A 26,626-nucleotide genomic window follows, 5' to 3' on the forward strand; every position below is an offset into this window, starting at 1 on the left:
CAGACGCTGAATCCTGCACTGCACTGCTTAAAAATGCCGCCAGAACGCGGTCCTCTGCGTACTCTTGCGTCGCCGGCGCCCAACTCTTGCCAAAGGATGCGAAATGTGCGCGGATACGCTGTCCGAATGCGTCTGGATGTGCTCCCCTAGCCTGCCTCGAAATGCGCCTGCCAGGTACGATCGCCTTCGGCCGCTGCCGACTGGCGGGAAGCCGATACAGCGCGGACGCGCCGCGCTCGCTTGTGCGGTGGTGGTGTAATGGTCAGCATAGTTGCCTTCCAAGCAGTTGATCCGGGTTCGATTCCCGGCCACCGCAGCAGGCTTTTAATTTCGCGTATGAGTACTTTTGCCACGCGCTCTTAAATTATTGTTTTTTCGCCCTCTTACTCGCTGCATACCAGCCCTTAGTGTGTCTCGACTTGTCTCGACTTTGCTCAGCTGACGCGAGAGCTGACGCTCTCAAATCGGCCTTTATCAAAACGACAAGCACGAGAAACGACTGAGAGAGCTAAGGAGAGGCGAGGCGATGGACACACAGCACGTCCCCTTCATTTCACGGTGGCGTCTCCCTGACCGAATCGGGCTGTAGCTCCGAAAACAAAGGAGAAACAAAAATAGGAAGTAAAAGTGCAAATAGTGCCCTGTGTTCCCATGCGCTCACCCGCCCAAGTACTGACAAGGGCCAAAGTTGTTACGCATCGGCAATCGGACACTTTCTTTCATTTTCTCTTTATCGGTTGAGAACCAGTGTATTCAAGATATTATGGCCATTGCCGAGTGAATGCTGTAGCGCTTCCCGACGAGTCGGGTTCGGATCCTCTGTCAACTTCCACGCAGGGTGATGATCTTCTGGTCATCACACTCGCCAGCTGAAATCGGCGCTGCCTTTTCGTAGTAGTAAAAGAGTAGTGGCCCGTGGGGGGATCGAACCCACGACCTTCGCGTTATTAGCACGACGCTCTAACCAACTGAGCTAACGGGCCTCGGCAGATGCAGTTGCTCAGCCCTACGCTGGAAACAGGTGGCATGAAGCCATACACCATTTCTATGGTCGTCGTGTGTCTGCTTCCCTAGTCTATATTCTGCTGACGGTCACGAAACAGTAGCTATATTGCGAGCAGGACGGGAAACGGCCGCTCGGACAGCTCAAACCTGTCACGATTCGTGTGGAAAAAATTCCGTTCCGGTACCGGGAATCGAACCCGGGCCTCCTGGGTGAAAGCCAGGTATCCTAGCCACTTTTTTTTTTTTTTTTTTTTTTTTTTTTTTTTAAATCTCGTTTTGATTCCTTTTGTTCGTTGCATCTGCTCGGGGCGGACGTCGTAAGACAGCCGTATAGTTCGTTGTTGATCGATTAGCTCAGTTTTTTTTATTACAGAGGGCTGCTAACCCTCTGACCGAACACGCTGAGCTACCGTGCCGGCGCCACTAGACCACACCGGATGTGGCCGTTTCGTTCGACCGTTCGTACGGTCGCTTGTCGCATTTCGTGTCGAGTGCCGCGTCGGCGCCCCTCTCTCTTTGCGAGCATCTTTGCACATAGTGACTGGCAAGGCGCGCACCTCAAACGTCGCAGAGCAATGCTTTTGGCTTCATGCTCTGCTGGAAGAAGAGGAAAAGGGAAGCTGTAAGTAGCAATAACAGGAAGTAAACATTTTCCCGCTGAAGCGTTGAAACGTTGTGGATAACAAACAAGAAATACGTTGGCGCCCTAGCAACAGCACCACCATCAGTCACAGAAAATTAAATGCCCCGGGTGAGGATCGAACTCACGACCTTAAGATTATGAGACTTACGCGCTGCCTACTGCGCTACCGAGGCACGGGTGCACCGCTTGTCCTGCAAACTGGGTAAATGCCGTACCCAATATTAGACGTAGAGACACTGTACTTCCTGGATAATGTGTTCTGTTGCTACACGTGCACTGCCGGCCCAGTTGATTGCGGTGCTGCTGCAGCTGTTGCAACGATAGGCAGCACTCCTTGTCGTTAAAGTTCAGAGCCTCGGAGGCACCCGGACCCGGCAACTTGTGAGGCCAGGCCGACGCTAGTCTGTAGAACATGATGCGAGCGTCCTAGTGGGGACCCGCGAGTGCTGCGTTCTCGGTCCTTCTCAAGGGAAATCCAGCTACACATTCTTGTGGATCGTGCATCTCAAGCGCTCAAGCCACGCGGCAGCATCATCGCGGGAAAAGCAAAATGATGCATCGGCCGGGAATCGAACCCGGGCCGCCCGCGTGGCAGGCGAGCATTCTACCACTGAACCACCAATGCTGGGGCCAGCGGTAACTTGACGCTGCTTCCCGAGCAGATGTCTCAAGGGAAAGTGGGACTGCCGTCAAGCGCCGTAGCATTCTGTGGGAAAGATGCTGCAGACGCTGAATCCTGCACTGCACTGCTTAAAAATGCCGCCAGAACGCGGTCCTCTGCGTACTCTTGCGTCGCCGGCGCCCAACTCTTGCCAAAGGATGCGAAATGTGCGCGGATACGCTGTCCGAATGCGTCTGGATGTGCTCCCCTAGCCTGCCTCGAAATGCGCCTGCCAGGTACGATCACCTTCGGCCGCTGCCGACTGGCGGGAAGCCGATACAGCGCGGACGCGCTGCGCTCGCTTGTGCGGTGGTGGTGTAATGGTCAGCATAGTTGCCTTCCAAGCAGTTGATCCGGGTTCGATTCCCGGCCACCGCAGCAGGCTTTTAATTTCGCGTATGAGTACTTTTGCCACGCGCTCTTAAATTATTGTTTTTTCGCCCTCTTACTCGCTGCATACCAGCCCTTAGTGTGTCTCGACTTGTCTCGACTTTGCTCAGCTGACGCGAGAGCTGACGCTCTCAAATCGGCCTTTATCAAAACGACAAGCACGAGAAACGACTGAGAGAGCTAAGGAGAGGCGAGGCGATGGACACACAGCACGTCCCCTTCATTTCACGGTGGCGTCTCCCTGACCGAATCGGGCTGTAGCTCCGAAAACAAAGGAGAAACAAAAATAGGAAGTAAAAGTGCAAATAGTGCCCTGTGTTCCCATGCGCTCACCCGCCCAAGTACTGACAAGGGCCAAAGTTGTTACGCATCGGCAATCGGACACTTTCTTTCATTTTCTCTTTATCGGTTGAGAACCAGTGTATTCAAGATATTATGGCCATTGCCGAGTGAATGCTGTAGCGCTTCCCGACGAGTCGGGTTCGGATCCTCTGTCAACTTCCACGCAGGGTGATGATCTTCTGGTCATCACACTCGCCAGCTGAAATCGGCGCTGCCTTTTCGTAGTAGTAAAAGAGTAGTGGCCCGTGGGGGGATCGAACCCACGACCTTCGCGTTATTAGCACGACGCTCTAACCAACTGAGCTAACGGGCCTCGGCAGATGCAGTTGCTCAGCCCTACGCTGGAAACAGGTGGCATGAAGCCATACACCATTTCTATGGTCGTCGTGTGTCTGCTTCCCTAGTCTATATTCTGCTGACGGTCACGAAACAGTAGCTATATTGCGAGCAGGACGGGAAACGGCCGCTCGGACAGCTCAAACCTGTCACGATTCGTGTGGAAAAAATTCCGTTCCGGTACCGGGAATCGAACCCGGGCCTCCTGGGTGAAAGCCAGGTATCCTAGCCACTTTTTTTTTTTTTTTTTTTTTTTTTTTTTTTAAATCTCGTTTTGATTCCTTTTGTTCGTTGCATCTGCTCGGGGCGGACGTCGTAAGACAGCCGTATAGTTCGTTGTTGATCGATTAGCTCAGTTTTTTTTATTACAGAGGGCTGCTAACCCTCTGACCGAACACGCTGAGCTACCGTGCCGGCGCCACTAGACCACACCGGATGTGGCCGTTTCGTTCGACCGTTCGTACGGTCGCTTGTCGCATTTCGTGTCGAGTGCCGCGTCGGCGCCCCTCTCTCTTTGCGAGCATCTTTGCACATAGTGACTGGCAAGGCGCGCACCTCAAACGTCGCAGAGCAATGCTTTTGGCTTCATGCTCTGCTGGAAGAAGAGGAAAAGGGAAGCTGTAAGTAGCAATAACAGGAAGTAAACATTTTCCCGCTGAAGCGTTGAAACGTTGTGGATAACAAACAAGAAATACGTTGGCGCCCTAGCAACAGCACCACCATCAGTCACAGAAAATTAAATGCCCCGGGTGAGGATCGAACTCACGACCTTAAGATTATGAGACTTACGCGCTGCCTACTGCGCTACCGAGGCACGGGTGCACCGCTTGTCCTGCAAACTGGGTAAATGCCGTACCCAATATTAGACGTAGAGACACTGTACTTCCTGGATAATGTGTTCTGTTGCTACACGTGCACTGCCGGCCCAGTTGATTGCGGTGCTGCTGCAGCTGTTGCAACGATAGGCAGCACTCCTTGTCGTTAAAGTTCAGAGCCTCGGAGGCACCCGGACCCGGCAACTTGTGAGGCCAGGCCGACGCTAGTCTGTAGAACATGATGCGAGCGTCCTAGTGGGGACCCGCGAGTGCTGCGTTCTCGGTCCTTCTCAAGGGAAATCCAGCTACACATTCTTGTGGATCGTGCATCTCAAGCGCTCAAGCCACGCGGCAGCATCATCGCGGGAAAAGCAAAATGATGCATCGGCCGGGAATCGAACCCGGGCCGCCCGCGTGGCAGGCGAGCATTCTACCACTGAACCACCAATGCTGGGGCCAGCGGTAACTTGACGCTGCTTCCCGAGCAGATGTCTCAAGGGAAAGTGGGACTGCCGTCAAGCGCCGTAGCATTCTGTGGGAAAGATGCTGCAGACGCTGAATCCTGCACTGCACTGCTTAAAAATGCCGCCAGAACGCGGTCCTCTGCGTACTCTTGCGTCGCCGGCGCCCAACTCTTGCCAAAGGATGCGAAATGTGCGCGGATACGCTGTCCGAATGCGTCTGGATGTGCTCCCCTAGCCTGCCTCGAAATGCGCCTGCCAGGTACGATCACCTTCGGCCGCTGCCGACTGGCGGGAAGCCGATACAGCGCGGACGCGCTGCGCTCGCTTGTGCGGTGGTGGTGTAATGGTCAGCATAGTTGCCTTCCAAGCAGTTGATCCGGGTTCGATTCCCGGCCACCGCAGCAGGCTTTTAATTTCGCGTATGAGTACTTTTGCCACGCGCTCTTAAATTATTGTTTTTTCGCCCTCTTACTCGCTGCATACCAGCCCTTAGTGTGTCTCGACTTGTCTCGACTTTGCTCAGCTGACGCGAGAGCTGACGCTCTCAAATCGGCCTTTATCAAAACGACAAGCACGAGAAACGACTGAGAGAGCTAAGGAGAGGCGAGGCGATGGACACACAGCACGTCCCCTTCATTTCACGGTGGCGTCTCCCTGACCGAATCGGGCTGTAGCTCCGAAAACAAAGGAGAAACAAAAATAGGAAGTAAAAGTGCAAATAGTGCCCTGTGTTCCCATGCGCTCACCCGCCCAAGTACTGACAAGGGCCAAAGTTGTTACGCATCGGCAATCGGACACTTTCTTTCATTTTCTCTTTATCGGTTGAGAACCAGTGTATTCAAGATATTATGGCCATTGCCGAGTGAATGCTGTAGCGCTTCCCGACGAGTCGGGTTCGGATCCTCTGTCAACTTCCACGCAGGGTGATGATCTTCTGGTCATCACACTCGCCAGCTGAAATCGGCGCTGCCTTTTCGTAGTAGTAAAAGAGTAGTGGCCCGTGGGGGGATCGAACCCACGACCTTCGCGTTATTAGCACGACGCTCTAACCAACTGAGCTAACGGGCCTCGGCAGATGCAGTTGCTCAGCCCTACGCTGGAAACAGGTGGCATGAAGCCATACACCATTTCTATGGTCGTCGTGTGTCTGCTTCCCTAGTCTATATTCTGCTGACGGTCACGAAACAGTAGCTATATTGCGAGCAGGACGGGAAACGGCCGCTCGGACAGCTCAAACCTGTCACGATTCGTGTGGAAAAAATTCCGTTCCGGTACCGGGAATCGAACCCGGGCCTCCTGGGTGAAAGCCAGGTATCCTAGCCACTTCTTTTTTTTTTTTTTTTTTTTTTTTTTTTAAATCTCGTTTTGATTCCTTTTGTTCGTTGCATCTGCTCGGGGCGGACGTCGTAAGACAGCCGTATAGTTCGTTGTTGATCGATTAGCTCAGTTTTTTTTATTACAGAGGGCTGCTAACCCTCTGACCGAACACGCTGAGCTACCGTGCCGGCGCCACTAGACCACACCGGATGTGGCCGTTTCGTTCGACCGTTCGTACGGTCGCTTGTCGCATTTCGTGTCGAGTGCCGCGTCGGCGCCCCTCTCTCTTTGCGAGCATCTTTGCACATAGTGACTGGCAAGGCGCGCACCTCAAACGTCGCAGAGCAATGCTTTTGGCTTCATGCTCTGCTGGAAGAAGAGGAAAAGGGAAGCTGTAAGTAGCAATAACAGGAAGTAAACATTTTCCCGCTGAAGCGTTGAAACGTTGTGGATAACAAACAAGAAATACGTTGGCGCCCTAGCAACAGCACCACCATCAGTCACAGAAAATTAAATGCCCCGGGTGAGGATCGAACTCACGACCTTAAGATTATGAGACTTACGCGCTGCCTACTGCGCTACCGAGGCACGGGTGCACCACTTGTCCTGCAAACTGGGTAAATGCCGTACCCAATATTAGACGTAGAGACACTGTACTTCCTGGATAACGTGTTCTGTTGCTACACGTGCACTGCCGGCCCAGTTGATTGCGGTGCTGCTGCAGCTGTTGCAACGATAGGCAGCACTCCTTGTCGTTAAAGTTCAGAGCCTCGGAGGCACCCGGACCCGGCAACTTGTGAGGCCAGGCCGACGCTAGTCTGTAGAACATGATGCGAGCGTCCTAGTGGGGACCCGCGAGTGCTGCGTTCTCGGTCCTTCTCAAGGGAAATCCAGCTACACATTCTTGTGGATCGTGCATCTCAAGCGCTCAAGCCACGCGGCAGCATCATCGCGGGAAAAGCAAAATGATGCATCGGCCGGGAATCGAACCCGGGCCGCCCGCGTGGCAGGCGAGCATTCTACCACTGAACCACCGATGCTGGGGCCAGCGGTAACTTGACGCTGCTTCCCGAGCAGATGTCTCAAGGGAAAGTGGGACTGCCGTCAAGCGCCGTAGCATTCTGTGGGAAAGATGCTGCAGACGCTGAATCCTGCACTGCACTGCTTAAAAATGCCGCCAGAACGCGGTCCTCTGCGTACTCTTGCGTCGCCGGCGCCCAACTCTTGCCAAAGGATGCGAAATGTGCGCGGATACGCTGTCCGAATGCGTCTGGATGTGCTCCCCTAGCCTGCCTCGAAATGCGCCTGCCAGGTACGATCGCCTTCGGCCGCTGCCGACTGGCGGGAAGCCGATACAGCGCGGACGCGCCGCGCTCGCTTGTGCGGTGGTGGTGTAATGGTCAGCATAGTTGCCTTCCAAGCAGTTGATCCGGGTTCGATTCCCGGCCACCGCAGCAGGCTTTTAATTTCGCGTATGAGTACTTTTGCCACGCGCTCTTAAATTATTGTTTTTTCGCCCTCTTACTCGCTGCATACCAGCCCTTAGTGTGTCTCGACTTGTCTCGACTTTGCTCAGCTGACGCGAGAGCTGACGCTCTCAAATCGGCCTTTATCAAAACGACAAGCACGAGAAACGACTGAGAGAGCTAAGGAGAGGCGAGGCGATGGACACACAGCACGTCCCCTTCATTTCACGGTGGCGTCTCCCTGACCGAATCGGGCTGTAGCTCCGAAAACAAAGGAGAAACAAAAATAGGAAGTAAAAGTGCAAATAGTGCCCTGTGTTCCCATGCGCTCACCCGCCCAAGTACTGACAAGGGCCAAAGTTGTTACGCATCGGCAATCGGACACTTTCTTTCATTTTCTCTTTATCGGTTGAGAACCAGTGTATTCAAGATATTATGGCCATTGCCGAGTGAATGCTGTAGCGCTTCCCGACGAGTCGGGTTCGGATCCTCTGTCAACTTCCACGCAGGGTGATGATCTTCTGGTCATCACACTCGCCAGCTGAAATCGGCGCTGCCTTTTCGTAGTAGTAAAAGAGTAGTGGCCCGTGGGGGGATCGAACCCACGACCTTCGCGTTATTAGCACGACGCTCTAACCAACTGAGCTAACGGGCCTCGGCAGATGCAGTTGCTCAGCCCTACGCTGGAAACAGGTGGCATGAAGCCATACACCATTTCTATGGTCGTCGTGTGTCTGCTTCCCTAGTCTATATTCTGCTGACGGTCACGAAACAGTAGCTATATTGCGAGCAGGACGGGAAACGGCCGCTCGGACAGCTCAAACCTGTCACGATTCGTGTGGAAAAAATTCCGTTCCGGTACCGGGAATCGAACCCGGGCCTCCTGGGTGAAAGCCAGGTATCCTAGCCACTTTTTTTTTTTTTTTTTTTTTTTTTTTAAATCTCGTTTTGATTCCTTTTGTTCGTTGCATCTGCTCGGGGCGGACGTCGTAAGACAGCCGTATAGTTCGTTGTTGATCGATTAGCTCAGTTTTTTTTATTACAGAGGGCTGCTAACCCTCTGACCGAACACGCTGAGCTACCGTGCCGGCGCCACTAGACCACACCGGATGTGGCCGTTTCGTTCGACCGTTCGTACGGTCGCTTGTCGCATTTCGTGTCGAGTGCCGCGTCGGCGCCCCTCTCTCTTTGCGAGCATCTTTGCACATAGTGACTGGCAAGGCGCGCACCTCAAACGTCGCAGAGCAATGCTTTTGGCTTCATGCTCTGCTGGAAGAAGAGGAAAAGGGAAGCTGTAAGTAGCAATAACAGGAAGTAAACATTTTCCCGCTGAAGCGTTGAAACGTTGTGGATAACAAACAAGAAATACGTTGGCGCCCTAGCAACAGCACCACCATCAGTCACAGAAAATTAAATGCCCCGGGTGAGGATCGAACTCACGACCTTAAGATTATGAGACTTACGCGCTGCCTACTGCGCTACCGAGGCACGGGTGCACCGCTTGTCCTGCAAACTGGGTAAATGCCGTACCCAATATTAGACGTAGAGACACTGTACTTCCTGGATAACGTGTTCTGTTGCTACACGTGCACTGCCGGCCCAGTTGATTGCGGTGCTGCTGCAGCTGTTGCAACGATAGGCAGCACTCCTTGTCGTTAAAGTTCAGAGCCTCGGAGGCACCCGGACCCGGCAACTTGTGAGGCCAGGCCGACGCTAGTCTGTAGAACATGATGCGAGCGTCCTAGTGGGGACCCGCGAGTGCTGCGTTCTCGGTCCTTCTCAAGGGAAATCCAGCTACACATTCTTGTGGATCGTGCATCTCAAGCGCTCAAGCCACGCGGCAGCATCATCGCGGGAAAAGCAAAATGATGCATCGGCCGGGAATCGAACCCGGGCCGCCCGCGTGGCAGGCGAGCATTCTACCACTGAACCACCGATGCTGGGGCCAGCGGTAACTTGACGCTGCTTCCCGAGCAGATGTCTCAAGGGAAAGTGGGACTGCCGTCAAGCGCCGTAGCATTCTGTGGGAAAGATGCTGCAGACGCTGAATCCTGCACTGCACTGCTTAAAAATGCCGCCAGAACGCGGTCCTCTGCGTACTCTTGCGTCGCCGGCGCCCAACTCTTGCCAAAGGATGCGAAATGTGCGCGGATACGCTGTCCGAATGCGTCTGGATGTGCTCCCCTAGCCTGCCTCGAAATGCGCCTGCCAGGTACGATCGCCTTCGGCCGCTGCCGACTGGCGGGAAGCCGATACAGCGCGGACGCGCCGCGCTCGCTTGTGCGGTGGTGGTGTAATGGTCAGCATAGTTGCCTTCCAAGCAGTTGATCCGGGTTCGATTCCCGGCCACCGCAGCAGGCTTTTAATTTCGCGTATGAGTACTTTTGCCACGCGCTCTTAAATTATTGTTTTTTCGCCCTCTTACTCGCTGCATACCAGCCCTTAGTGTGTCTCGACTTGTCTCGACTTTGCTCAGCTGACGCGAGAGCTGACGCTCTCAAATCGGCCTTTATCAAAACGACAAGCACGAGAAACGACTGAGAGAGCTAAGGAGAGGCGAGGCGATGGACACACAGCACGTCCCCTTCATTTCACGGTGGCGTCTCCCTGACCGAATCGGGCTGTAGCTCCGAAAACAAAGGAGAAACAAAAATAGGAAGTAAAAGTGCAAATAGTGCCCTGTGTTCCCATGCGCTCACCCGCCCAAGTACTGACAAGGGCCAAAGTTGTTACGCATCGGCAATCGGACACTTTCTTTCATTTTCTCTTTATCGGTTGAGAACCAGTGTATTCAAGATATTATGGCCATTGCCGAGTGAATGCTGTAGCGCTTCCCGACGAGTCGGGTTCGGATCCTCTGTCAACTTCCACGCAGGGTGATGATCTTCTGGTCATCACACTCGCCAGCTGAAATCGGCGCTGCCTTTTCGTAGTAGTAAAAGAGTAGTGGCCCGTGGGGGGATCGAACCCACGACCTTCGCGTTATTAGCACGACGCTCTAACCAACTGAGCTAACGGGCCTCGGCAGATGCAGTTGCTCAGCCCTACGCTGGAAACAGGTGGCATGAAGCCATACACCATTTCTATGGTCGTCGTGTGTCTGCTTCCCTAGTCTATATTCTGCTGACGGTCACGAAACAGTAGCTATATTGCGAGCAGGACGGGAAACGGCCGCTCGGACAGCTCAAACCTGTCACGATTCGTGTGGAAAAAATTCCGTTCCGGTACCGGGAATCGAACCCGGGCCTCCTGGGTGAAAGCCAGGTATCCTAGCCACTTTTTTTTTTTTTTTTTTTTTTTTTTTAAATCTCGTTTTGATTCCTTTTGTTCGTTGCATCTGCTCGGGGCGGACGTCGTAAGACAGCCGTATAGTTCGTTGTTGATCGATTAGCTCAGTTTTTTTTATTACAGAGGGCTGCTAACCCTCTGACCGAACACGCTGAGCTACCGTGCCGGCGCCACTAGACCACACCGGATGTGGCCGTTTCGTTCGACCGTTCGTACGGTCGCTTGTCGCATTTCGTGTCGAGTGCCGCGTCGGCGCCCCTCTCTCTTTGCGAGCATCTTTGCACATAGTGACTGGCAAGGCGCGCACCTCAAACGTCGCAGAGCAATGCTTTTGGCTTCATGCTCTGCTGGAAGAAGAGGAAAAGGGAAGCTGTAAGTAGCAATAACAGGAAGTAAACATTTTCCCGCTGAAGCGTTGAAACGTTGTGGATAACAAACAAGAAATACGTTGGCGCCCTAGCAACAGCACCACCATCAGTCACAGAAAATTAAATGCCCCGGGTGAGGATCGAACTCACGACCTTAAGATTATGAGACTTACGCGCTGCCTACTGCGCTACCGAGGCACGGGTGCACCGCTTGTCCTGCAAACTGGGTAAATGCCGTACCCAATATTAGACGTAGAGACACTGTACTTCCTGGATAACGTGTTCTGTTGCTACACGTGCACTGCCGGCCCAGTTGATTGCGGTGCTGCTGCAGCTGTTGCAACGATAGGCAGCACTCCTTGTCGTTAAAGTTCAGAGCCTCGGAGGCACCCGGACCCGGCAACTTGTGAGGCCAGGCCGACGCTAGTCTGTAGAACATGATGCGAGCGTCCTAGTGGGGACCCGCGAGTGCTGCGTTCTCGGTCCTTCTCAAGGGAAATCCAGCTACACATTCTTGTGGATCGTGCATCTCAAGCGCTCAAGCCACGCGGCAGCATCATCGCGGGAAAAGCAAAATGATGCATCGGCCGGGAATCGAACCCGGGCCGCCCGCGTGGCAGGCGAGCATTCTACCACTGAACCACCGATGCTGGGGCCAGCGGTAACTTGACGCTGCTTCCCGAGCAGATGTCTCAAGGGAAAGTGGGACTGCCGTCAAGCGCCGTAGCATTCTGTGGGAAAGATGCTGCAGACGCTGAATCCTGCACTGCACTGCTTAAAAATGCCGCCAGAACGCGGTCCTCTGCGTACTCTTGCGTCGCCGGCGCCCAACTCTTGCCAAAGGATGCGAAATGTGCGCGGATACGCTGTCCGAATGCGTCTGGATGTGCTCCCCTAGCCTGCCTCGAAATGCGCCTGCCAGGTACGATCGCCTTCGGCCGCTGCCGACTGGCGGGAAGCCGATACAGCGCGGACGCGCCGCGCTCGCTTGTGCGGTGGTGGTGTAATGGTCAGCATAGTTGCCTTCCAAGCAGTTGATCCGGGTTCGATTCCCGGCCACCGCAGCAGGCTTTTAATTTCGCGTATGAGTACTTTTGCCACGCGCTCTTAAATTATTGTTTTTTCGCCCTCTTACTCGCTGCATACCAGCCCTTAGTGTGTCTCGACTTGTCTCGACTTTGCTCAGCTGACGCGAGAGCTGACGCTCTCAAATCGGCCTTTATCAAAACGACAAGCACGAGAAACGACTGAGAGAGCTAAGGAGAGGCGAGGCGATGGACACACAGCACGTCCCCTTCATTTCACGGTGGCGTCTCCCTGACCGAATCGGGCTGTAGCTCCGAAAACAAAGGAGAAACAAAAATAGGAAGTAAAAGTGCAAATAGTGCCCTGTGTTCCCATGCGCTCACCCGCCCAAGTACTGACAAGGGCCAAAGTTGTTACGCATCGGCAATCGGACACTTTCTTTCATTTTCTCTTTATCGGTTGAGAACCAGTGTATTCAAGATATTATGGCCATTGCCGAGTGAATGCTGTAGCGCTTCCCGACGAGTCGGGTTCGGATCCTCTGTCAACTTCCACGCAGGGTGATGATCTTCTGGTCATCACACTCGCCAGCTGAAATCGGCGCTGCCTTTTCGTAGTAGTAAAAGAGTAGTGGCCCGTGGGGGGATCGAACCCACGACCTTCGCGTTATTAGCACGACGCTCTAACCAACTGAGCTAACGGGCCTCGGCAGATGCAGTTGCTCAGCCCTACGCTGGAAACAGGTGGCATGAAGCCATACACCATTTCTATGGTCGTCGTGTGTCTGCTTCCCTAGTCTATATTCTGCTGACGGTCACGAAACAGTAGCTATATTGCGAGCAGGACGGGAAACGGCCGCTCGGACAGCTCAAACCTGTCACGATTCGTGTGGAAAAAATTCCGTTCCGGTACCGGGAATCGAACCCGGGCCTCCTGGGTGAAAGCCAGGTATCCTAGCCACTTTTTTTTTTTTTTTTTTTTTTTTTTTAAATCTCGTTTTGATTCCTTTTGTTCGTTGCATCTGCTCGGGGCGGACGTCGTAAGACAGCCGTATAGTTCGTTGTTGATCGATTAGCTCAGTTTTTTTTATTACAGAGGGCTGCTAACCCTCTGACCGAACACGCTGAGCTACCGTGCCGGCGCCACTAGACCACACCGGATGTGGCCGTTTCGTTCGACCGTTCGTACGGTCGCTTGTCGCATTTCGTGTCGAGTGCCGCGTCGGCGCCCCTCTCTCTTTGCGAGCATCTTTGCACATAGTGACTGGCAAGGCGCGCACCTCAAACGTCGCAGAGCAATGCTTTTGGCTTCATGCTCTGCTGGAAGAAGAGGAAAAGGGAAGCTGTAAGTAGCAATAACAGGAAGTAAACATTTTCCCGCTGAAGCGTTGAAACGTTGTGGATAACAAACAAGAAATACGTTGGCGCCCTAGCAACAGCACCACCATCAGTCACAGAAAATTAAATGCCCCGGGTGAGGATCGAACTCACGACCTTAAGATTATGAGACTTACGCGCTGCCTACTGCGCTACCGAGGCACGGGTGCACCGCTTGTCCTGCAAACTGGGTAAATGCCGTACCCAATATTAGACGTAGAGACACTGTACTTCCTGGATAACGTGTTCTGTTGCTACACGTGCACTGCCGGCCCAGTTGATTGCGGTGCTGCTGCAGCTGTTGCAACGATAGGCAGCACTCCTTGTCGTTAAAGTTCAGAGCCTCGGAGGCACCCGGACCCGGCAACTTGTGAGGCCAGGCCGACGCTAGTCTGTAGAACATGATGCGAGCGTCCTAGTGGGGACCCGCGAGTGCTGCGTTCTCGGTCCTTCTCAAGGGAAATCCAGCTACACATTCTTGTGGATCGTGCATCTCAAGCGCTCAAGCCACGCGGCAGCATCATCGCGGGAAAAGCAAAATGATGCATCGGCCGGGAATCGAACCCGGGCCGCCCGCGTGGCAGGCGAGCATTCTACCACTGAACCACCGATGCTGGGGCCAGCGGTAACTTGACGCTGCTTCCCGAGCAGATGTCTCAAGGGAAAGTGGGACTGCCGTCAAGCGCCGTAGCATTCTGTGGGAAAGATGCTGCAGACGCTGAATCCTGCACTGCACTGCTTAAAAATGCCGCCAGAACGCGGTCCTCTGCGTACTCTTGCGTCGCCGGCGCCCAACTCTTGCCAAAGGATGCGAAATGTGCGCGGATACGCTGTCCGAATGCGTCTGGATGTGCTCCCCTAGCCTGCCTCGAAATGCGCCTGCCAGGTACGATCGCCTTCGGCCGCTGCCGACTGGCGGGAAGCCGATACAGCGCGGACGCGCCGCGCTCGCTTGTGCGGTGGTGGTGTAATGGTCAGCATAGTTGCCTTCCAAGCAGTTGATCCGGGTTCGATTCCCGGCCACCGCAGCAGGCTTTTAATTTCGCGTATGAGTACTTTTGCCACGCGCTCTTAAATTATTGTTTTTTCGCCCTCTTACTCGCTGCATACCAGCCCTTAGTGTGTCTCGACTTGTCTCGACTTTGCTCAGCTGACGCGAGAGCTGACGCTCTCAAATCGGCCTTTATCAAAACGACAAGCACGAGAAACGACTGAGAGAGCTAAGGAGAGGCGAGGCGATGGACACACAGCACGTCCCCTTCATTTCACGGTGGCGTCTCCCTGACCGAATCGGGCTGTAGCTCCGAAAACAAAGGAGAAACAAAAATAGGAAGTAAAAGTGCAAATAGTGCCCTGTGTTCCCATGCGCTCACCCGCCCAAGTACTGACAAGGGCCAAAGTTGTTACGCATCGGCAATCGGACACTTTCTTTCATTTTCTCTTTATCGGTTGAGAACCAGTGTATTCAAGATATTATGGCCATTGCCGAGTGAATGCTGTAGCGCTTCCCGACGAGTCGGGTTCGGATCCTCTGTCAACTTCCACGCAGGGTGATGATCTTCTGGTCATCACACTCGCCAGCTGAAATCGGCGCTGCCTTTTCGTAGTAGTAAAAGAGTAGTGGCCCGTGGGGGGATCGAACCCACGACCTTCGCGTTATTAGCACGACGCTCTAACCAACTGAGCTAACGGGCCTCGGCAGATGCAGTTGCTCAGCCCTACGCTGGAAACAGGTGGCATGAAGCCATACACCATTTCTATGGTCGTCGTGTGTCTGCTTCCCTAGTCTATATTCTGCTGACGGTCACGAAACAGTAGCTATATTGCGAGCAGGACGGGAAACGGCCGCTCGGACAGCTCAAACCTGTCACGATTCGTGTGGAAAAAATTCCGTTCCGGTACCGGGAATCGAACCCGGGCCTCCTGGGTGAAAGCCAGGTATCCTAGCCACTTTTTTTTTTTTTTTTTTTTTTTTTTTTAAATCTCGTTTTGATTCCTTTTGTTCGTTGCATCTGCTCGGGGCGGACGTCGTAAGACAGCCGTATAGTTCGTTGTTGATCGATTAGCTCAGTTTTTTTTATTACAGAGGGCTGCTAACCCTCTGACCGAACACGCTGAGCTACCGTGCCGGCGCCACTAGACCACACCGGATGTGGCCGTTTCGTTCGACCGTTCGTACGGTCGCTTGTCGCATTTCGTGTCGAGTGCCGCGTCGGCGCCCCTCTCTCTTTGCGAGCATCTTTGCACATAGTGACTGGCAAGGCGCGCACCTCAAACGTCGCAGAGCAATGCTTTTGGCTTCATGCTCTGCTGGAAGAAGAGGAAAAGGGAAGCTGTAAGTAGCAATAACAGGAAGTAAACATTTTCCCGCTGAAGCGTTGAAACGTTGTGGATAACAAACAAGAAATACGTTGGCGCCCTAGCAACAGCACCACCATCAGTCACAGAAAATTAAATGCCCCGGGTGAGGATCGAACTCACGACCTTAAGATTATGAGACTTACGCGCTGCCTACTGCGCTACCGAGGCACGGGTGCACCGCTTGTCCTGCAAACTGGGTAAATGCCGTACCCAATATTAGACGTAGAGACACTGTACTTCCTGGATAACGTGTTCTGTTGCTACACGTGCACTGCCGGCCCAGTTGATTGCGGTGCTGCTGCAGCTGTTGCAACGATAGGCAGCACTCCTTGTCGTTAAAGTTCAGAGCCTCGGAGGCACCCGGACCCGGCAACTTGTGAGGCCAGGCCGACGCTAGTCTGTAGAACATGATGCGAGCGTCCTAGTGGGGACCCGCGAGTGCTGCGTTCTCGGTCCTTCTCAAGGGAAATCCAGCTACACATTCTTGTGGATCGTGCATCTCAAGCGCTCAAGCCACGCGGCAGCATCATCGCGGGAAAAGCAAAATGATGCATCGGCCGGGAATCGAACCCGGGCCGCCCGCGTGGCAGGCGAGCATTCTACCACTGAACCACCGATGCTGGGGCCAGCGGTAACTTGACGCTGCTTCCCGAGCAGATGTCTCAAGGGAAAGTGGGACTGCCGTCAAGCGCCGTAGCATTCTGTGGGAAAGATGCTGCAGACGCTGAATCCTGCACTGCACTGCTTAAAAATGCCGCCAGAACGCGGTCCTCTGCGTACTCTTGCGTCGCCGGCGCCCAACTCTTGCCAAAGGATGCGAAATGTGCGCGGATACGCTGTCCGAATGCGTCTGGATGTGCTCCCCTAGCCTGCCTCGAAATGCGCCTGCCAGGTACGATCGCCTTCGGCCGCTGCCGACTGGCGGGAAGCCGATACAGCGCGGACGCGCCGCGCTCGCTTGTGCGGTGGTGGTGTAATGGTCAGCATAGTTGCCTTCCAAGCAGTTGATCCGGGTTCGATTCCCGGCCACCGCAGCAGGCTTTTAATTTCGCGTATGAGTACTTTTGCCACGCGCTCTTAAATTATTGTTTTTTCGCCCTCTTACTCGCTGCATACCAGCCCTTAGTGTGTCTCGACTTGTCTCGACTTTGCTCAGCTGACGCGAGAGCTGACGCTCTCAAATCGGCCTTTATCAAAACGACAAGCACGAGAAACGACTGAGAGAGCTAAGGAGAGGCGAGGCGATGGACACACAGCACGTCCCCTTCATTTCACGGTGGCGTCTCCCTGACCGAATCGGGCTGTAGCTCCGAAAACAAAGGAGAAACAAAAATAGGAAGTAAAAGTGCAAATAGTGCCCTGTGTTCCCATGCGCTCACCCGCCCAAGTACTGACAAGGGCCAAAGTTGTTACGCATCGGCAATCGGACACTTTCTTTCATTTTCTCTTTATCGGTTGAGAACCAGTGTATTCAAGATATTATGGCCATTGCCGAGTGAATGCTGTAGCGCTTCCCGACGAGTCGGGTTCGGATCCTCTGTCAACTTCCACGCAGGGTGATGATCTTCTGGTCATCACACTCGCCAGCTGAAATCGGCGCTGCCTTTTCGTAGTAGTAAAAGAGTAGTGGCCCGTGGGGGGATCGAACCCACGACCTTCGCGTTGTTAGCACGACGCTCTAACCAACTGAGCTAACGGGCCTCGGCAGATGCAGTTGCTCAGCCCTACGCTGGAAACAGGTGGCATGAAGCCATACACCATTTCTATGGTCGTCGTGTGTCTGCTTCCCTAGTCTATATTCTGCTGACGGTCACGAAACAGTAGCTATATTGCGAGCAGGACGGGAAACGGCCGCTCGGACAGCTCAAACCTGTCACGATTCGTGTGGAAAAAATTCCGTTCCGGTACCGGGAATCGAACCCGGGCCTCCTGGGTGAAAGCCAGGTATCCTAGCCACTTTTTTTTTTTTTTTTTTTTTTTTTTTTTTTTTTAAATCTCGTTTTGATTCCTTTTGTTCGTTGCATCTGCTCGGGGCGGACGTCGTAAGACAGCCGTATAGTTCGTTGTTGATCGATTAGCTCAGTTTTTTTTATTACAGAGGGCTGCTAACCCTCTGACCGAACACGCTGAGCTACCGTGCCGGCGCCACTAGACCACACCGGATGTGGCCGTTTCGTTCGACCGTTCGTACGGTCGCTTGTCGCATTTCGTGTCGAGTGCCGCGTCGGCGCCCCTCTCTCTTTGCGAGCATCTTTGCACATAGTGACTGGCAAGGCGCGCACCTCAAACGTCGCAGAGCAATGCTTTTGGCTTCATGCTCTGCTGGAAGAAGAGGAAAAGGGAAGCTGTAAGTAGCAATAACAGGAAGTAAACATTTTCCCGCTGAAGCGTTGAAACGTTGTGGATAACAAACAAGAAATACGTTGGCGCCCTAGCAACAGCACCACCATCAGTCACAGAAAATTAAATGCCCCGGGTGAGGATCGAACTCACGACCTTAAGATTATGAGACTTACGCGCTGCCTACTGCGCTACCGAGGCACGGGTGCACCGCTTGTCCTGCAAACTGGGTAAATGCCGTACCCAATATTAGACGTAGAGACACTGTACTTCCTGGATAACGTGTTCTGTTGCTACACGTGCACTGCCGGCCCAGTTGATTGCGGTGCTGCTGCAGCTGTTGCAACGATAGGCAGCACTCCTTGTCGTTAAAGTTCAGAGCCTCGGAGGCACCCGGACCCGGCAACTTGTGAGGCCAGGCCGACGCTAGTCTGTAGAACATGATGCGAGCGTCCTAGTGGGGACCCGCGAGTGCTGCGTTCTCGGTCCTTCTCAAGGGAAATCCAGCTACACATTCTTGTGGATCGTGCATCTCAAGCGCTCAAGCCACGCGGCAGCATCATCGCGGGAAAAGCAAAATGATGCATCGGCCGGGAATCGAACCCGGGCCGCCCGCGTGGCAGGCGAGCATTCTACCACTGAACCACCGATGCTGGGGCCAGCGGTAACTTGACGCTGCTTCCCGAGCAGATGTCTCAAGGGAAAGTGGGACTGCCGTCAAGCGCCGTAGCATTCTGTGGGAAAGATGCTGCAGACGCTGAATCCTGCACTGCACTGCTTAAAAATGCCGCCAGAACGCGGTCCTCTGCGTACTCTTGCGTCGCCGGCGCCCAACTCTTGCCAAAGGATGCGAAATGTGCGCGGATACGCTGTCCGAATGCGTCTGGATGTGCTCCCCTAGCCTGCCTCGAAATGCGCCTGCCAGGTACGATCACCTTCGGCCGCTGCCGACTGGCGGGAAGCCGATACAGCGCGGACGCGCTGCGCTCGCTTGTGCGGTGGTGGTGTAATGGTCAGCATAGTTGCCTTCCAAGCAGTTGATCCGGGTTCGATTCCCGGCCACCGCAGCAGGCTTTTAATTTCGCGTATGAGTACTTTTGCCACGCGCTCTTAAATTATTGTTTTTTCGCCCTCTTACTCGCTGCATACCAGCCCTTAGTGTGTCTCGACTTGTCTCGACTTTGCTCAGCTGACGCGAGAGCTGACGCTCTCAAATCGGCCTTTATCAAAACGACAAGCACGAGAAACGACTGAGAGAGCTAAGGAGAGGCGAGGCGATGGACACACAGCACGTCCCCTTCATTTCACGGTGGCGTCTCCCTGACCGAATCGGGCTGTAGCTCCGAAAACAAAGGAGAAACAAAAATAGGAAGTAAAAGTGCAAATAGTGCCCTGTGTTCCCATGCGCTCACCCGCCCAAGTACTGACAAGGGCCAAAGTTGTTACGCATCGGCAATCGGACACTTTCTTTCATTTTCTCTTTATCGGTTGAGAACCAGTGTATTCAAGATATTATGGCCATTGCCGAGTGAATGCTGTAGCGCTTCCAGACGAGTCGGGTTCGGATCCTCTGTCAACTTCCACGCAGGGTGATGATCTTCTGGTCATCACACTCGCCAGCTGAAATCGGCGCTGCCTTTTCGTAGTAGTAAAAGAGTAGTGGCCCGTGGGGGGATCGAACCCACGACCTTCGCGTTATTAGCACGACGCTCTAACCAACTGAGCTAACGGGCCTCGGCAGATGCAGTTGCTCAGCCCTACGCTGGAAACAGGTGGCATGAAGCCATACACCATTTCTATGGTCGTCGTGTGTCTGCTTCCCTAGTCTATATTCTGCTGACGGTCACGAAACAGTAGCTATATTGCGAGCAGGACGGGAAACGGCCGCTCGGACAGCTCAAACCTGTCACGATTCGTGTGGAAAAAATTCCGTTCCGGTACCGGGAATCGAACCCGGGCCTCCTGGGTGAAAGCCAGGTATCCTAGCCACTTTTTTTTTTTTTTTTTTTTTTTTTTTTAAATCTCGTTTTGATTCCTTTTGTTCGTTGCATCTGCTCGGGGCGGACGTCGTAAGACAGCCGTATAGTTCGTTGTTGATCGATTAGCTCAGTTTTTTTTATTACAGAGGGCTGCTAACCCTCTGACCGAACACGCTGAGCTACCGTGCCGGCGCCACTAGACCACACCGGATGTGGCCGTTTCGTTCGACCGTTCGTACGGTCGCTTGTCGCATTTCGTGTCGAGTGCCGCGTCGGCGCCCCTCTCTCTTTGCGAGCATCTTTGCACATAGTGACTGGCAAGGCGCGCACCTCAAACGTCGCAGAGCAATGCTTTTGGCTTCATGCTCTGCTGGAAGAAGAGGAAAAGGGAAGCTGTAAGTAGCAATAACAGGAAGTAAACATTTTCCCGCTGAAGCGTTGAAACGTTGTGGATAACAAACAAGAAATACGTTGGCGCCCTAGCAACAGCACCACCATCAGTCACAGAAAATTAAATGCCCCGGGTGAGGATCGAACTCACGACCTTAAGATTATGAGACTTACGCGCTGCCTACTGCGCTACCGAGGCACGGGTGCACCGCTTGTCCTGCAAACTGGGTAAATGCCGTACCCAATATTAGACGTAGAGACACTGTACTTCCTGGATAACGTGTTCTGTTGCTACACGTGCACTGCCGGCCCAGTTGATTGCGGTGCTGCTGCAGCTGTTGCAACGATAGGCAGCACTCCTTGTCGTTAAAGTTCAGAGCCTCGGAGGCACCCGGACCCGGCAACTTGTGAGGCCAGGCCGACGCTAGTCTGTAGAACATGATGCGAGCGTCCTAGTGGGGACCCGCGAGTGCTGCGTTCTCGGTCCTTCTCAAGGGAAATCCAGCTACACATTCTTGTGGATCGTGCATCTCAAGCGCTCAAGCCACGCGGCAGCATCATCGCGGGAAAAGCAAAATGATGCATCGGCCGGGAATCGAACCCGGGCCGCCCGCGTGGCAGGCGAGCATTCTACCACTGAACCACCGATGCTGGGGCCAGCGGTAACTTGACGCTGCTTCCCGAGCAGATGTCTCAAGGGAAAGTGGGACTGCCGTCAAGCGCCGTAGCATTCTGTGGGAAAGATGCTGCAGACGCTGAATCCTGCACTGCACTGCTTAAAAATGCCGCCAGAACGCGGTCCTCTGCGTACTCTTGCGTCGCCGGCGCCCAACTCTTGCCAAAGGATGCGAAATGTGCGCGGATACGCTGTCCGAATGCGTCTGGATGTGCTCCCCTAGCCTGCCTCGAAATGCGCCTGCCAGGTACGATCGCCTTCGGCCGCTGCCGACTGGCGGGAAGCCGATACAGCGCGGACGCGCCGCGCTCGCTTGTGCGGTGGTGGTGTAATGGTCAGCATAGTTGCCTTCCAAGCAGTTGATCCGGGTTCGATTCCCGGCCACCGCAGCAGGCTTTTAATTTCGCGTATGAGTACTTTTGCCACGCGCTCTTAAATTATTGTTTTTTCGCCCTCTTACTCGCTGCATACCAGCCCTTAGTGTGTCTCGACTTGTCTCGACTTTGCTCAGCTGACGCGAGAGCTGACGCTCTCAAATCGGCCTTTATCAAAACGACAAGCACGAGAAACGACTGAGAGAGCTAAGGAGAGGCGAGGCGATGGACACACAGCACGTCCCCTTCATTTCACGGTGGCGTCTCCCTGACCGAATCGGGCTGTAGCTCCGAAAACAAAGGAGAAACAAAAATAGGAAGTAAAAGTGCAAATAGTGCCCTGTGTTCCCATGCGCTCACCCGCCCAAGTACTGACAAGGGCCAAAGTTGTTACGCATCGGCAATCGGACACTTTCTTTCATTTTCTCTTTATCGGTTGAGAACCAGTGTATTCAAGATATTATGGCCATTGCCGAGTGAATGCTGTAGCGCTTCCCGACGAGTCGGGTTCGGATCCTCTGTCAACTTCCACGCAGGGTGATGATCTTCTGGTCATCACACTCGCCAGCTGAAATCGGCGCTGCCTTTTCGTAGTAGTAAAAGAGTAGTGGCCCGTGGGGGGATCGAACCCACGACCTTCGCGTTGTTAGCACGACGCTCTAACCAACTGAGCTAACGGGCCTCGGCAGATGCAGTTGCTCAGCCCTACGCTGGAAACAGGTGGCATGAAGCCATACACCATTTCTATGGTCGTCGTGTGTCTGCTTCCCTAGTCTATATTCTGCTGACGGTCACGAAACAGTAGCTATATTGCGAGCAGGACGGGAAACGGCCGCTCGGACAGCTCAAACCTGTCACGATTCGTGTGGAAAAAATTCCGTTCCGGTACCGGGAATCGAACCCGGGCCTCCTGGGTGAAAGCCAGGTATCCTAGCCACTTTTTTTTTTTTTTTTTTTTTTTTTTTTTTTTAAATCTCGTTTTGATTCCTTTTGTTCGTTGCATCTGCTCGGGGCGGACGTCGTAAGACAGCCGTATAGTTCGTTGTTGATCGATTAGCTCAGTTTTTTTTATTACAGAGGGCTGCTAACCCTCTGACCGAACACGCTGAGCTACCGTGCCGGCGCCACTAGACCACACCGGATGTGGCCGTTTCGTTCGACCGTTCGTACGGTCGCTTGTCGCATTTCGTGTCGAGTGCCGCGTCGGCGCCCCTCTCTCTTTGCGAGCATCTTTGCACATAGTGACTGGCAAGGCGCGCACCTCAAACGTCGCAGAGCAATGCTTTTGGCTTCATGCTCTGCTGGAAGAAGAGGAAAAGGGAAGCTGTAAGTAGCAATAACAGGAAGTAAACATTTTCCCGCTGAAGCGTTGAAACGTTGTGGATAACAAACAAGAAATACGTTGGCGCCCTAGCAACAGCACCACCATCAGTCACAGAAAATTAAATGCCCCGGGTGAGGATCGAACTCACGACCTTAAGATTATGAGACTTACGCGCTGCCTACTGCGCTACCGAGGCACGGGTGCACCGCTTGTCCTGCAAACTGGGTAAATGCCGTACCCAATATTAGACGTAGAGACACTGTACTTCCTGGATAACGTGTTCTGTTGCTACACGTGCACTGCCGGCCCAGTTGATTGCGGTGCTGCTGCAGCTGTTGCAACGATAGGCAGCACTCCTTGTCGTTAAAGTTCAGAGCCTCGGAGGCACCCGGACCCGGCAACTTGTGAGGCCAGGCCGACGCTAGTCTGTAGAACATGATGCGAGCGTCCTAGTGGGGACCCGCGAGTGCTGCGTTCTCGGTCCTTCTCAAGGGAAATCCAGCTACACATTCTTGTGGATCGTGCATCTCAAGCGCTCAAGCCACGCGGCAGCATCATCGCGGGAAAAGCAAAATGATGCATCGGCCGGGAATCGAACCCGGGCCGCCCGCGTGGCAGGCGAGCATTCTACCACTGAACCACCGATGCTGGGGCCAGCGGTAACTTGACGCTGCTTCCCGAGCAGATGTCTCAAGGGAAAGTGGGACTGCCGTCAAGCGCCGTAGCATTCTGTGGGAAAGATGCTGCAGACGCTGAATCCTGCACTGCACTGCTTAAAAATGCCGCCAGAACGCGGTCCTCTGCGTACTCTTGCGTCGCCGGCGCCCAACTCTTGCCAAAGGATGCGAAATGTGCGCGGATACGCTGTCCGAATGCGTCTGGATGTGCTCCCCTAGCCTGCCTCGAAATGCGCCTGCCAGGTACGATCACCTTCGGCCGCTGCCGACTGGCGGGAAGCCGATACAGCGCGGACGCGCTGCGCTCGCTTGTGCGGTGGTGGTGTAATGGTCAGCATAGTTGCCTTCCAAGCAGTTGATCCGGGTTCGATTCCCGGCCACCGCAGCAGGCTTTTAATTTCGCGTATGAGTACTTTTGCCACGCGCTCTTAAATTATTGTTTTTTCGCCCTCTTACTCGCTGCATACCAGCCCTTAGTGTGTCTCGACTTGTCTCGACTTTGCTCAGCTGACGCGAGAGCTGACGCTCTCAAATCGGCCTTTATCAAAACGACAAGCACGAGAAACGACTGAGAGAGCTAAGGAGAGGCGAGGCGATGGACACACAGCACGTCCCCTTCATTTCACGGTGGCGTCTCCCTGACCGAATCGGGCTGTAGCTCCGAAAACAAAGGAGAAACAAAAATAGGAAGTAAAAGTGCAAATAGTGCCCTGTGTTCCCATGCGCTCACCCGCCCAAGTACTGACAAGGGCCAAAGTTGTTACGCATCGGCAATCGGACACTTTCTTTCATTTTCTCTTTATCGGTTGAGAACCAGTGTATTCAAGATATTATGGCCATTGCCGAGTGAATGCTGTAGCGCTTCCCGACGAGTCGGGTTCGGATCCTCTGTCAACTTCCACGCAGGGTGATGATCTTCTGGTCATCACACTCGCCAGCTGAAATCGGCGCTGCCTTTTCGTAGTAGTAAAAGAGTAGTGGCCCGTGGGGGGATCGAACCCACGACCTTCGCGTTATTAGCACGACGCTCTAACCAACTGAGCTAACGGGCCTCGGCAGATGCAGTTGCTCAGCCCTACGCTGGAAACAGGTGGCATGAAGCCATACACCATTTCTATGGTCGTCGTGTGTCTGCTTCCCTAGTCTATATTCTGCTGACGGTCACGAAACAGTAGCTATATTGCGAGCAGGACGGGAAACGGCCGCTCGGACAGCTCAAACCTGTCACGATTCGTGTGGAAAAAATTCCGTTCCGGTACCGGGAATCGAACCCGGGCCTCCTGGGTGAAAGCCAGGTATCCTAGCCACTTTTTTTTTTTTTTTTTTTTTTTTTTTTTAAATCTCGTTTTGATTCCTTTTGTTCGTTGCATCTGCTCGGGGCGGACGTCGTAAGACAGCCGTATAGTTCGTTGTTGATCGATTAGCTCAGTTTTTTTTATTACAGAGGGCTGCTAACCCTCTGACCGAACACGCTGAGCTACCGTGCCGGCGCCACTAGACCACACCGGATGTGGCCGTTTCGTTCGACCGTTCGTACGGTCGCTTGTCGCATTTCGTGTCGAGTGCCGCGTCGGCGCCCCTCTCTCTTTGCGAGCATCTTTGCACATAGTGACTGGCAAGGCGCGCACCTCAAACGTCGCAGAGCAATGCTTTTGGCTTCATGCTCTGCTGGAAGAAGAGGAAAAGGGAAGCTGTAAGTAGCAATAACAGGAAGTAAACATTTTCCCGCTGAAGCGTTGAAACGTTGTGGATAACAAACAAGAAATACGTTGGCGCCCTAGCAACAGCACCACCATCAGTCACAGAAAATTAAATGCCCCGGGTGAGGATCGAACTCACGACCTTAAGATTATGAGACTTACGCGCTGCCTACTGCGCTACCGAGGCACGGGTGCACCGCTTGTCCTGCAAACTGGGTAAATGCCGTACCCAATATTAGACGTAGAGACACTGTACTTCCTGGATAACGTGTTCTGTTGCTACACGTGCACTGCCGGCCCAGTTGATTGCGGTGCTGCTGCAGCTGTTGCAACGATAGGCAGCACTCCTTGTCGTTAAAGTTCAGAGCCTCGGAGGCACCCGGACCCGGCAACTTGTGAGGCCAGGCCGACGCTAGTCTGTAGAACATGATGCGAGCGTCCTAGTGGGGACCCGCGAGTGCTGCGTTCTCGGTCCTTCTCAAGGGAAATCCAGCTACACATTCTTGTGGATCGTGCATCTCAAGCGCTCAAGCCACGCGGCAGCATCATCGCGGGAAAAGCAAAATGATGCATCGGCCGGGAATCGAACCCGGGCCGCCCGCGTGGCAGGCGAGCATTCTACCACTGAACCACCGATGCTGGGGCCAGCGGTAACTTGACGCTGCTTCCCGAGCAGATGTCTCAAGGGAAAGTGGGACTGCCGTCAAGCGCCGTAGCATTCTGTGGGAAAGATGCTGCAGACGCTGAATCCTGCACTGCACTGCTTAAAAATGCCGCCAGAACGCGGTCCTCTGCGTACTCTTGCGTCGCCGGCGCCCAACTCTTGCCAAAGGATGCGAAATGTGCGCGGATACGCTGTCCGAATGCGTCTGGATGTGCTCCCCTAGCCTGCCTCGAAATGCGCCTGCCAGGTACGATCACCTTCGGCCGCTGCCGACTGGCGGGAAGCCGATACAGCGCGGACGCGCTGCGCTCGCTTGTGCGGTGGTGGTGTAATGGTCAGCATAGTTGCCTTCCAAGCAGTTGATCCGGGTTCGATTCCCGGCCACCGCAGCAGGCTTTTAATTTCGCGTATGAGTACTTTTGCCACGCGCTCTTAAATTATTGTTTTTTCGCCCTCTTACTCGCTGCATACCAGCCCTTAGTGTGTCTCGACTTGTCTCGACTTTGCTCAGCTGACGCGAGAGCTGACGCTCTCAAATCGGCCTTTATCAAAACGACAAGCACGAGAAACGACTGAGAGAGCTAAGGAGAGGCGAGGCGATGGACACACAGCACGTCCCCTTCATTTCACGGTGGCGTCTCCCT

At 53.8% G+C, this 26,626-nt stretch overlaps 45 non-coding genes across 45 annotated transcripts; 12 read left to right on the top strand and 33 right to left on the bottom strand.

Moving 5' to 3' along the window:
* Window positions 1-244: 244 nt before the first annotated feature.
* On the top strand, window positions 245-316 carry Trnag-ucc. Its single transcript has one exon. It is a non-coding gene; the product is annotated as a tRNA-Gly (tRNA).
* Window positions 317-909: 593 nt separating this feature from the next.
* Window positions 910-983, bottom strand: Trnai-aau. Its single transcript has one exon. It is a non-coding gene; the product is annotated as a tRNA-Ile (tRNA).
* Window positions 984-1,748: 765 nt separating this feature from the next.
* On the bottom strand, window positions 1,749-1,821 carry Trnam-cau. Its single transcript has one exon. It is a non-coding gene; the product is annotated as a tRNA-Met (tRNA).
* A 381-nt stretch (window positions 1,822-2,202) lies between these two features.
* On the bottom strand, window positions 2,203-2,273 carry Trnag-gcc. The gene has a single exon. It is a non-coding gene; the product is annotated as a tRNA-Gly (tRNA).
* A 342-nt stretch (window positions 2,274-2,615) lies between these two features.
* Window positions 2,616-2,687, top strand: Trnag-ucc. Its single transcript has one exon. It is a non-coding gene; the product is annotated as a tRNA-Gly (tRNA).
* Window positions 2,688-3,280: 593 nt separating this feature from the next.
* Window positions 3,281-3,354, bottom strand: Trnai-aau. Its single transcript has one exon. It is a non-coding gene; the product is annotated as a tRNA-Ile (tRNA).
* Window positions 3,355-4,118: 764 nt separating this feature from the next.
* On the bottom strand, window positions 4,119-4,191 carry Trnam-cau. Its single transcript has one exon. It is a non-coding gene; the product is annotated as a tRNA-Met (tRNA).
* Window positions 4,192-4,572: 381 nt separating this feature from the next.
* Window positions 4,573-4,643, bottom strand: Trnag-gcc. The gene has a single exon. It is a non-coding gene; the product is annotated as a tRNA-Gly (tRNA).
* Window positions 4,644-4,985: 342 nt separating this feature from the next.
* On the top strand, window positions 4,986-5,057 carry Trnag-ucc. Its single transcript has one exon. It is a non-coding gene; the product is annotated as a tRNA-Gly (tRNA).
* A 593-nt stretch (window positions 5,058-5,650) lies between these two features.
* Window positions 5,651-5,724, bottom strand: Trnai-aau. Its single transcript has one exon. It is a non-coding gene; the product is annotated as a tRNA-Ile (tRNA).
* A 764-nt stretch (window positions 5,725-6,488) lies between these two features.
* Window positions 6,489-6,561, bottom strand: Trnam-cau. The gene has a single exon. It is a non-coding gene; the product is annotated as a tRNA-Met (tRNA).
* A 381-nt stretch (window positions 6,562-6,942) lies between these two features.
* Trnag-gcc lies at window positions 6,943-7,013 on the bottom strand. Its single transcript has one exon. It is a non-coding gene; the product is annotated as a tRNA-Gly (tRNA).
* Window positions 7,014-7,355: 342 nt separating this feature from the next.
* On the top strand, window positions 7,356-7,427 carry Trnag-ucc. The gene has a single exon. It is a non-coding gene; the product is annotated as a tRNA-Gly (tRNA).
* A 593-nt stretch (window positions 7,428-8,020) lies between these two features.
* On the bottom strand, window positions 8,021-8,094 carry Trnai-aau. The gene has a single exon. It is a non-coding gene; the product is annotated as a tRNA-Ile (tRNA).
* A 760-nt stretch (window positions 8,095-8,854) lies between these two features.
* Trnam-cau lies at window positions 8,855-8,927 on the bottom strand. The gene has a single exon. It is a non-coding gene; the product is annotated as a tRNA-Met (tRNA).
* A 381-nt stretch (window positions 8,928-9,308) lies between these two features.
* Trnag-gcc lies at window positions 9,309-9,379 on the bottom strand. Its single transcript has one exon. It is a non-coding gene; the product is annotated as a tRNA-Gly (tRNA).
* Window positions 9,380-9,721: 342 nt separating this feature from the next.
* Window positions 9,722-9,793, top strand: Trnag-ucc. Its single transcript has one exon. It is a non-coding gene; the product is annotated as a tRNA-Gly (tRNA).
* A 593-nt stretch (window positions 9,794-10,386) lies between these two features.
* Trnai-aau lies at window positions 10,387-10,460 on the bottom strand. The gene has a single exon. It is a non-coding gene; the product is annotated as a tRNA-Ile (tRNA).
* A 760-nt stretch (window positions 10,461-11,220) lies between these two features.
* Window positions 11,221-11,293, bottom strand: Trnam-cau. The gene has a single exon. It is a non-coding gene; the product is annotated as a tRNA-Met (tRNA).
* A 381-nt stretch (window positions 11,294-11,674) lies between these two features.
* Window positions 11,675-11,745, bottom strand: Trnag-gcc. Its single transcript has one exon. It is a non-coding gene; the product is annotated as a tRNA-Gly (tRNA).
* Window positions 11,746-12,087: 342 nt separating this feature from the next.
* Trnag-ucc lies at window positions 12,088-12,159 on the top strand. The gene has a single exon. It is a non-coding gene; the product is annotated as a tRNA-Gly (tRNA).
* Window positions 12,160-12,752: 593 nt separating this feature from the next.
* On the bottom strand, window positions 12,753-12,826 carry Trnai-aau. Its single transcript has one exon. It is a non-coding gene; the product is annotated as a tRNA-Ile (tRNA).
* Window positions 12,827-13,586: 760 nt separating this feature from the next.
* On the bottom strand, window positions 13,587-13,659 carry Trnam-cau. The gene has a single exon. It is a non-coding gene; the product is annotated as a tRNA-Met (tRNA).
* Window positions 13,660-14,040: 381 nt separating this feature from the next.
* Window positions 14,041-14,111, bottom strand: Trnag-gcc. Its single transcript has one exon. It is a non-coding gene; the product is annotated as a tRNA-Gly (tRNA).
* Window positions 14,112-14,453: 342 nt separating this feature from the next.
* Trnag-ucc lies at window positions 14,454-14,525 on the top strand. The gene has a single exon. It is a non-coding gene; the product is annotated as a tRNA-Gly (tRNA).
* A 593-nt stretch (window positions 14,526-15,118) lies between these two features.
* Trnai-aau lies at window positions 15,119-15,192 on the bottom strand. Its single transcript has one exon. It is a non-coding gene; the product is annotated as a tRNA-Ile (tRNA).
* Window positions 15,193-15,953: 761 nt separating this feature from the next.
* Window positions 15,954-16,026, bottom strand: Trnam-cau. The gene has a single exon. It is a non-coding gene; the product is annotated as a tRNA-Met (tRNA).
* A 381-nt stretch (window positions 16,027-16,407) lies between these two features.
* Window positions 16,408-16,478, bottom strand: Trnag-gcc. The gene has a single exon. It is a non-coding gene; the product is annotated as a tRNA-Gly (tRNA).
* Window positions 16,479-16,820: 342 nt separating this feature from the next.
* Window positions 16,821-16,892, top strand: Trnag-ucc. The gene has a single exon. It is a non-coding gene; the product is annotated as a tRNA-Gly (tRNA).
* Window positions 16,893-17,485: 593 nt separating this feature from the next.
* Trnav-aac lies at window positions 17,486-17,559 on the bottom strand. Its single transcript has one exon. It is a non-coding gene; the product is annotated as a tRNA-Val (tRNA).
* A 767-nt stretch (window positions 17,560-18,326) lies between these two features.
* Trnam-cau lies at window positions 18,327-18,399 on the bottom strand. The gene has a single exon. It is a non-coding gene; the product is annotated as a tRNA-Met (tRNA).
* A 381-nt stretch (window positions 18,400-18,780) lies between these two features.
* On the bottom strand, window positions 18,781-18,851 carry Trnag-gcc. The gene has a single exon. It is a non-coding gene; the product is annotated as a tRNA-Gly (tRNA).
* Window positions 18,852-19,193: 342 nt separating this feature from the next.
* Trnag-ucc lies at window positions 19,194-19,265 on the top strand. The gene has a single exon. It is a non-coding gene; the product is annotated as a tRNA-Gly (tRNA).
* Window positions 19,266-19,858: 593 nt separating this feature from the next.
* Window positions 19,859-19,932, bottom strand: Trnai-aau. The gene has a single exon. It is a non-coding gene; the product is annotated as a tRNA-Ile (tRNA).
* Window positions 19,933-20,693: 761 nt separating this feature from the next.
* Trnam-cau lies at window positions 20,694-20,766 on the bottom strand. Its single transcript has one exon. It is a non-coding gene; the product is annotated as a tRNA-Met (tRNA).
* Window positions 20,767-21,147: 381 nt separating this feature from the next.
* On the bottom strand, window positions 21,148-21,218 carry Trnag-gcc. The gene has a single exon. It is a non-coding gene; the product is annotated as a tRNA-Gly (tRNA).
* A 342-nt stretch (window positions 21,219-21,560) lies between these two features.
* On the top strand, window positions 21,561-21,632 carry Trnag-ucc. Its single transcript has one exon. It is a non-coding gene; the product is annotated as a tRNA-Gly (tRNA).
* A 593-nt stretch (window positions 21,633-22,225) lies between these two features.
* On the bottom strand, window positions 22,226-22,299 carry Trnav-aac. The gene has a single exon. It is a non-coding gene; the product is annotated as a tRNA-Val (tRNA).
* Window positions 22,300-23,064: 765 nt separating this feature from the next.
* Window positions 23,065-23,137, bottom strand: Trnam-cau. Its single transcript has one exon. It is a non-coding gene; the product is annotated as a tRNA-Met (tRNA).
* A 381-nt stretch (window positions 23,138-23,518) lies between these two features.
* On the bottom strand, window positions 23,519-23,589 carry Trnag-gcc. Its single transcript has one exon. It is a non-coding gene; the product is annotated as a tRNA-Gly (tRNA).
* A 342-nt stretch (window positions 23,590-23,931) lies between these two features.
* Trnag-ucc lies at window positions 23,932-24,003 on the top strand. The gene has a single exon. It is a non-coding gene; the product is annotated as a tRNA-Gly (tRNA).
* A 593-nt stretch (window positions 24,004-24,596) lies between these two features.
* Trnai-aau lies at window positions 24,597-24,670 on the bottom strand. Its single transcript has one exon. It is a non-coding gene; the product is annotated as a tRNA-Ile (tRNA).
* A 762-nt stretch (window positions 24,671-25,432) lies between these two features.
* Trnam-cau lies at window positions 25,433-25,505 on the bottom strand. Its single transcript has one exon. It is a non-coding gene; the product is annotated as a tRNA-Met (tRNA).
* A 381-nt stretch (window positions 25,506-25,886) lies between these two features.
* Window positions 25,887-25,957, bottom strand: Trnag-gcc. The gene has a single exon. It is a non-coding gene; the product is annotated as a tRNA-Gly (tRNA).
* A 342-nt stretch (window positions 25,958-26,299) lies between these two features.
* Window positions 26,300-26,371, top strand: Trnag-ucc. Its single transcript has one exon. It is a non-coding gene; the product is annotated as a tRNA-Gly (tRNA).
* Window positions 26,372-26,626: the final 255 nt, after the last annotated feature.

Source organism: Schistocerca americana, unplaced genomic scaffold, assembly GCF_021461395.2.
Source record: "Schistocerca americana isolate TAMUIC-IGC-003095 unplaced genomic scaffold, iqSchAmer2.1 HiC_scaffold_637, whole genome shotgun sequence".
Taxonomy (NCBI): Eukaryota; Metazoa; Arthropoda; class Insecta; order Orthoptera; family Acrididae; genus Schistocerca; species Schistocerca americana.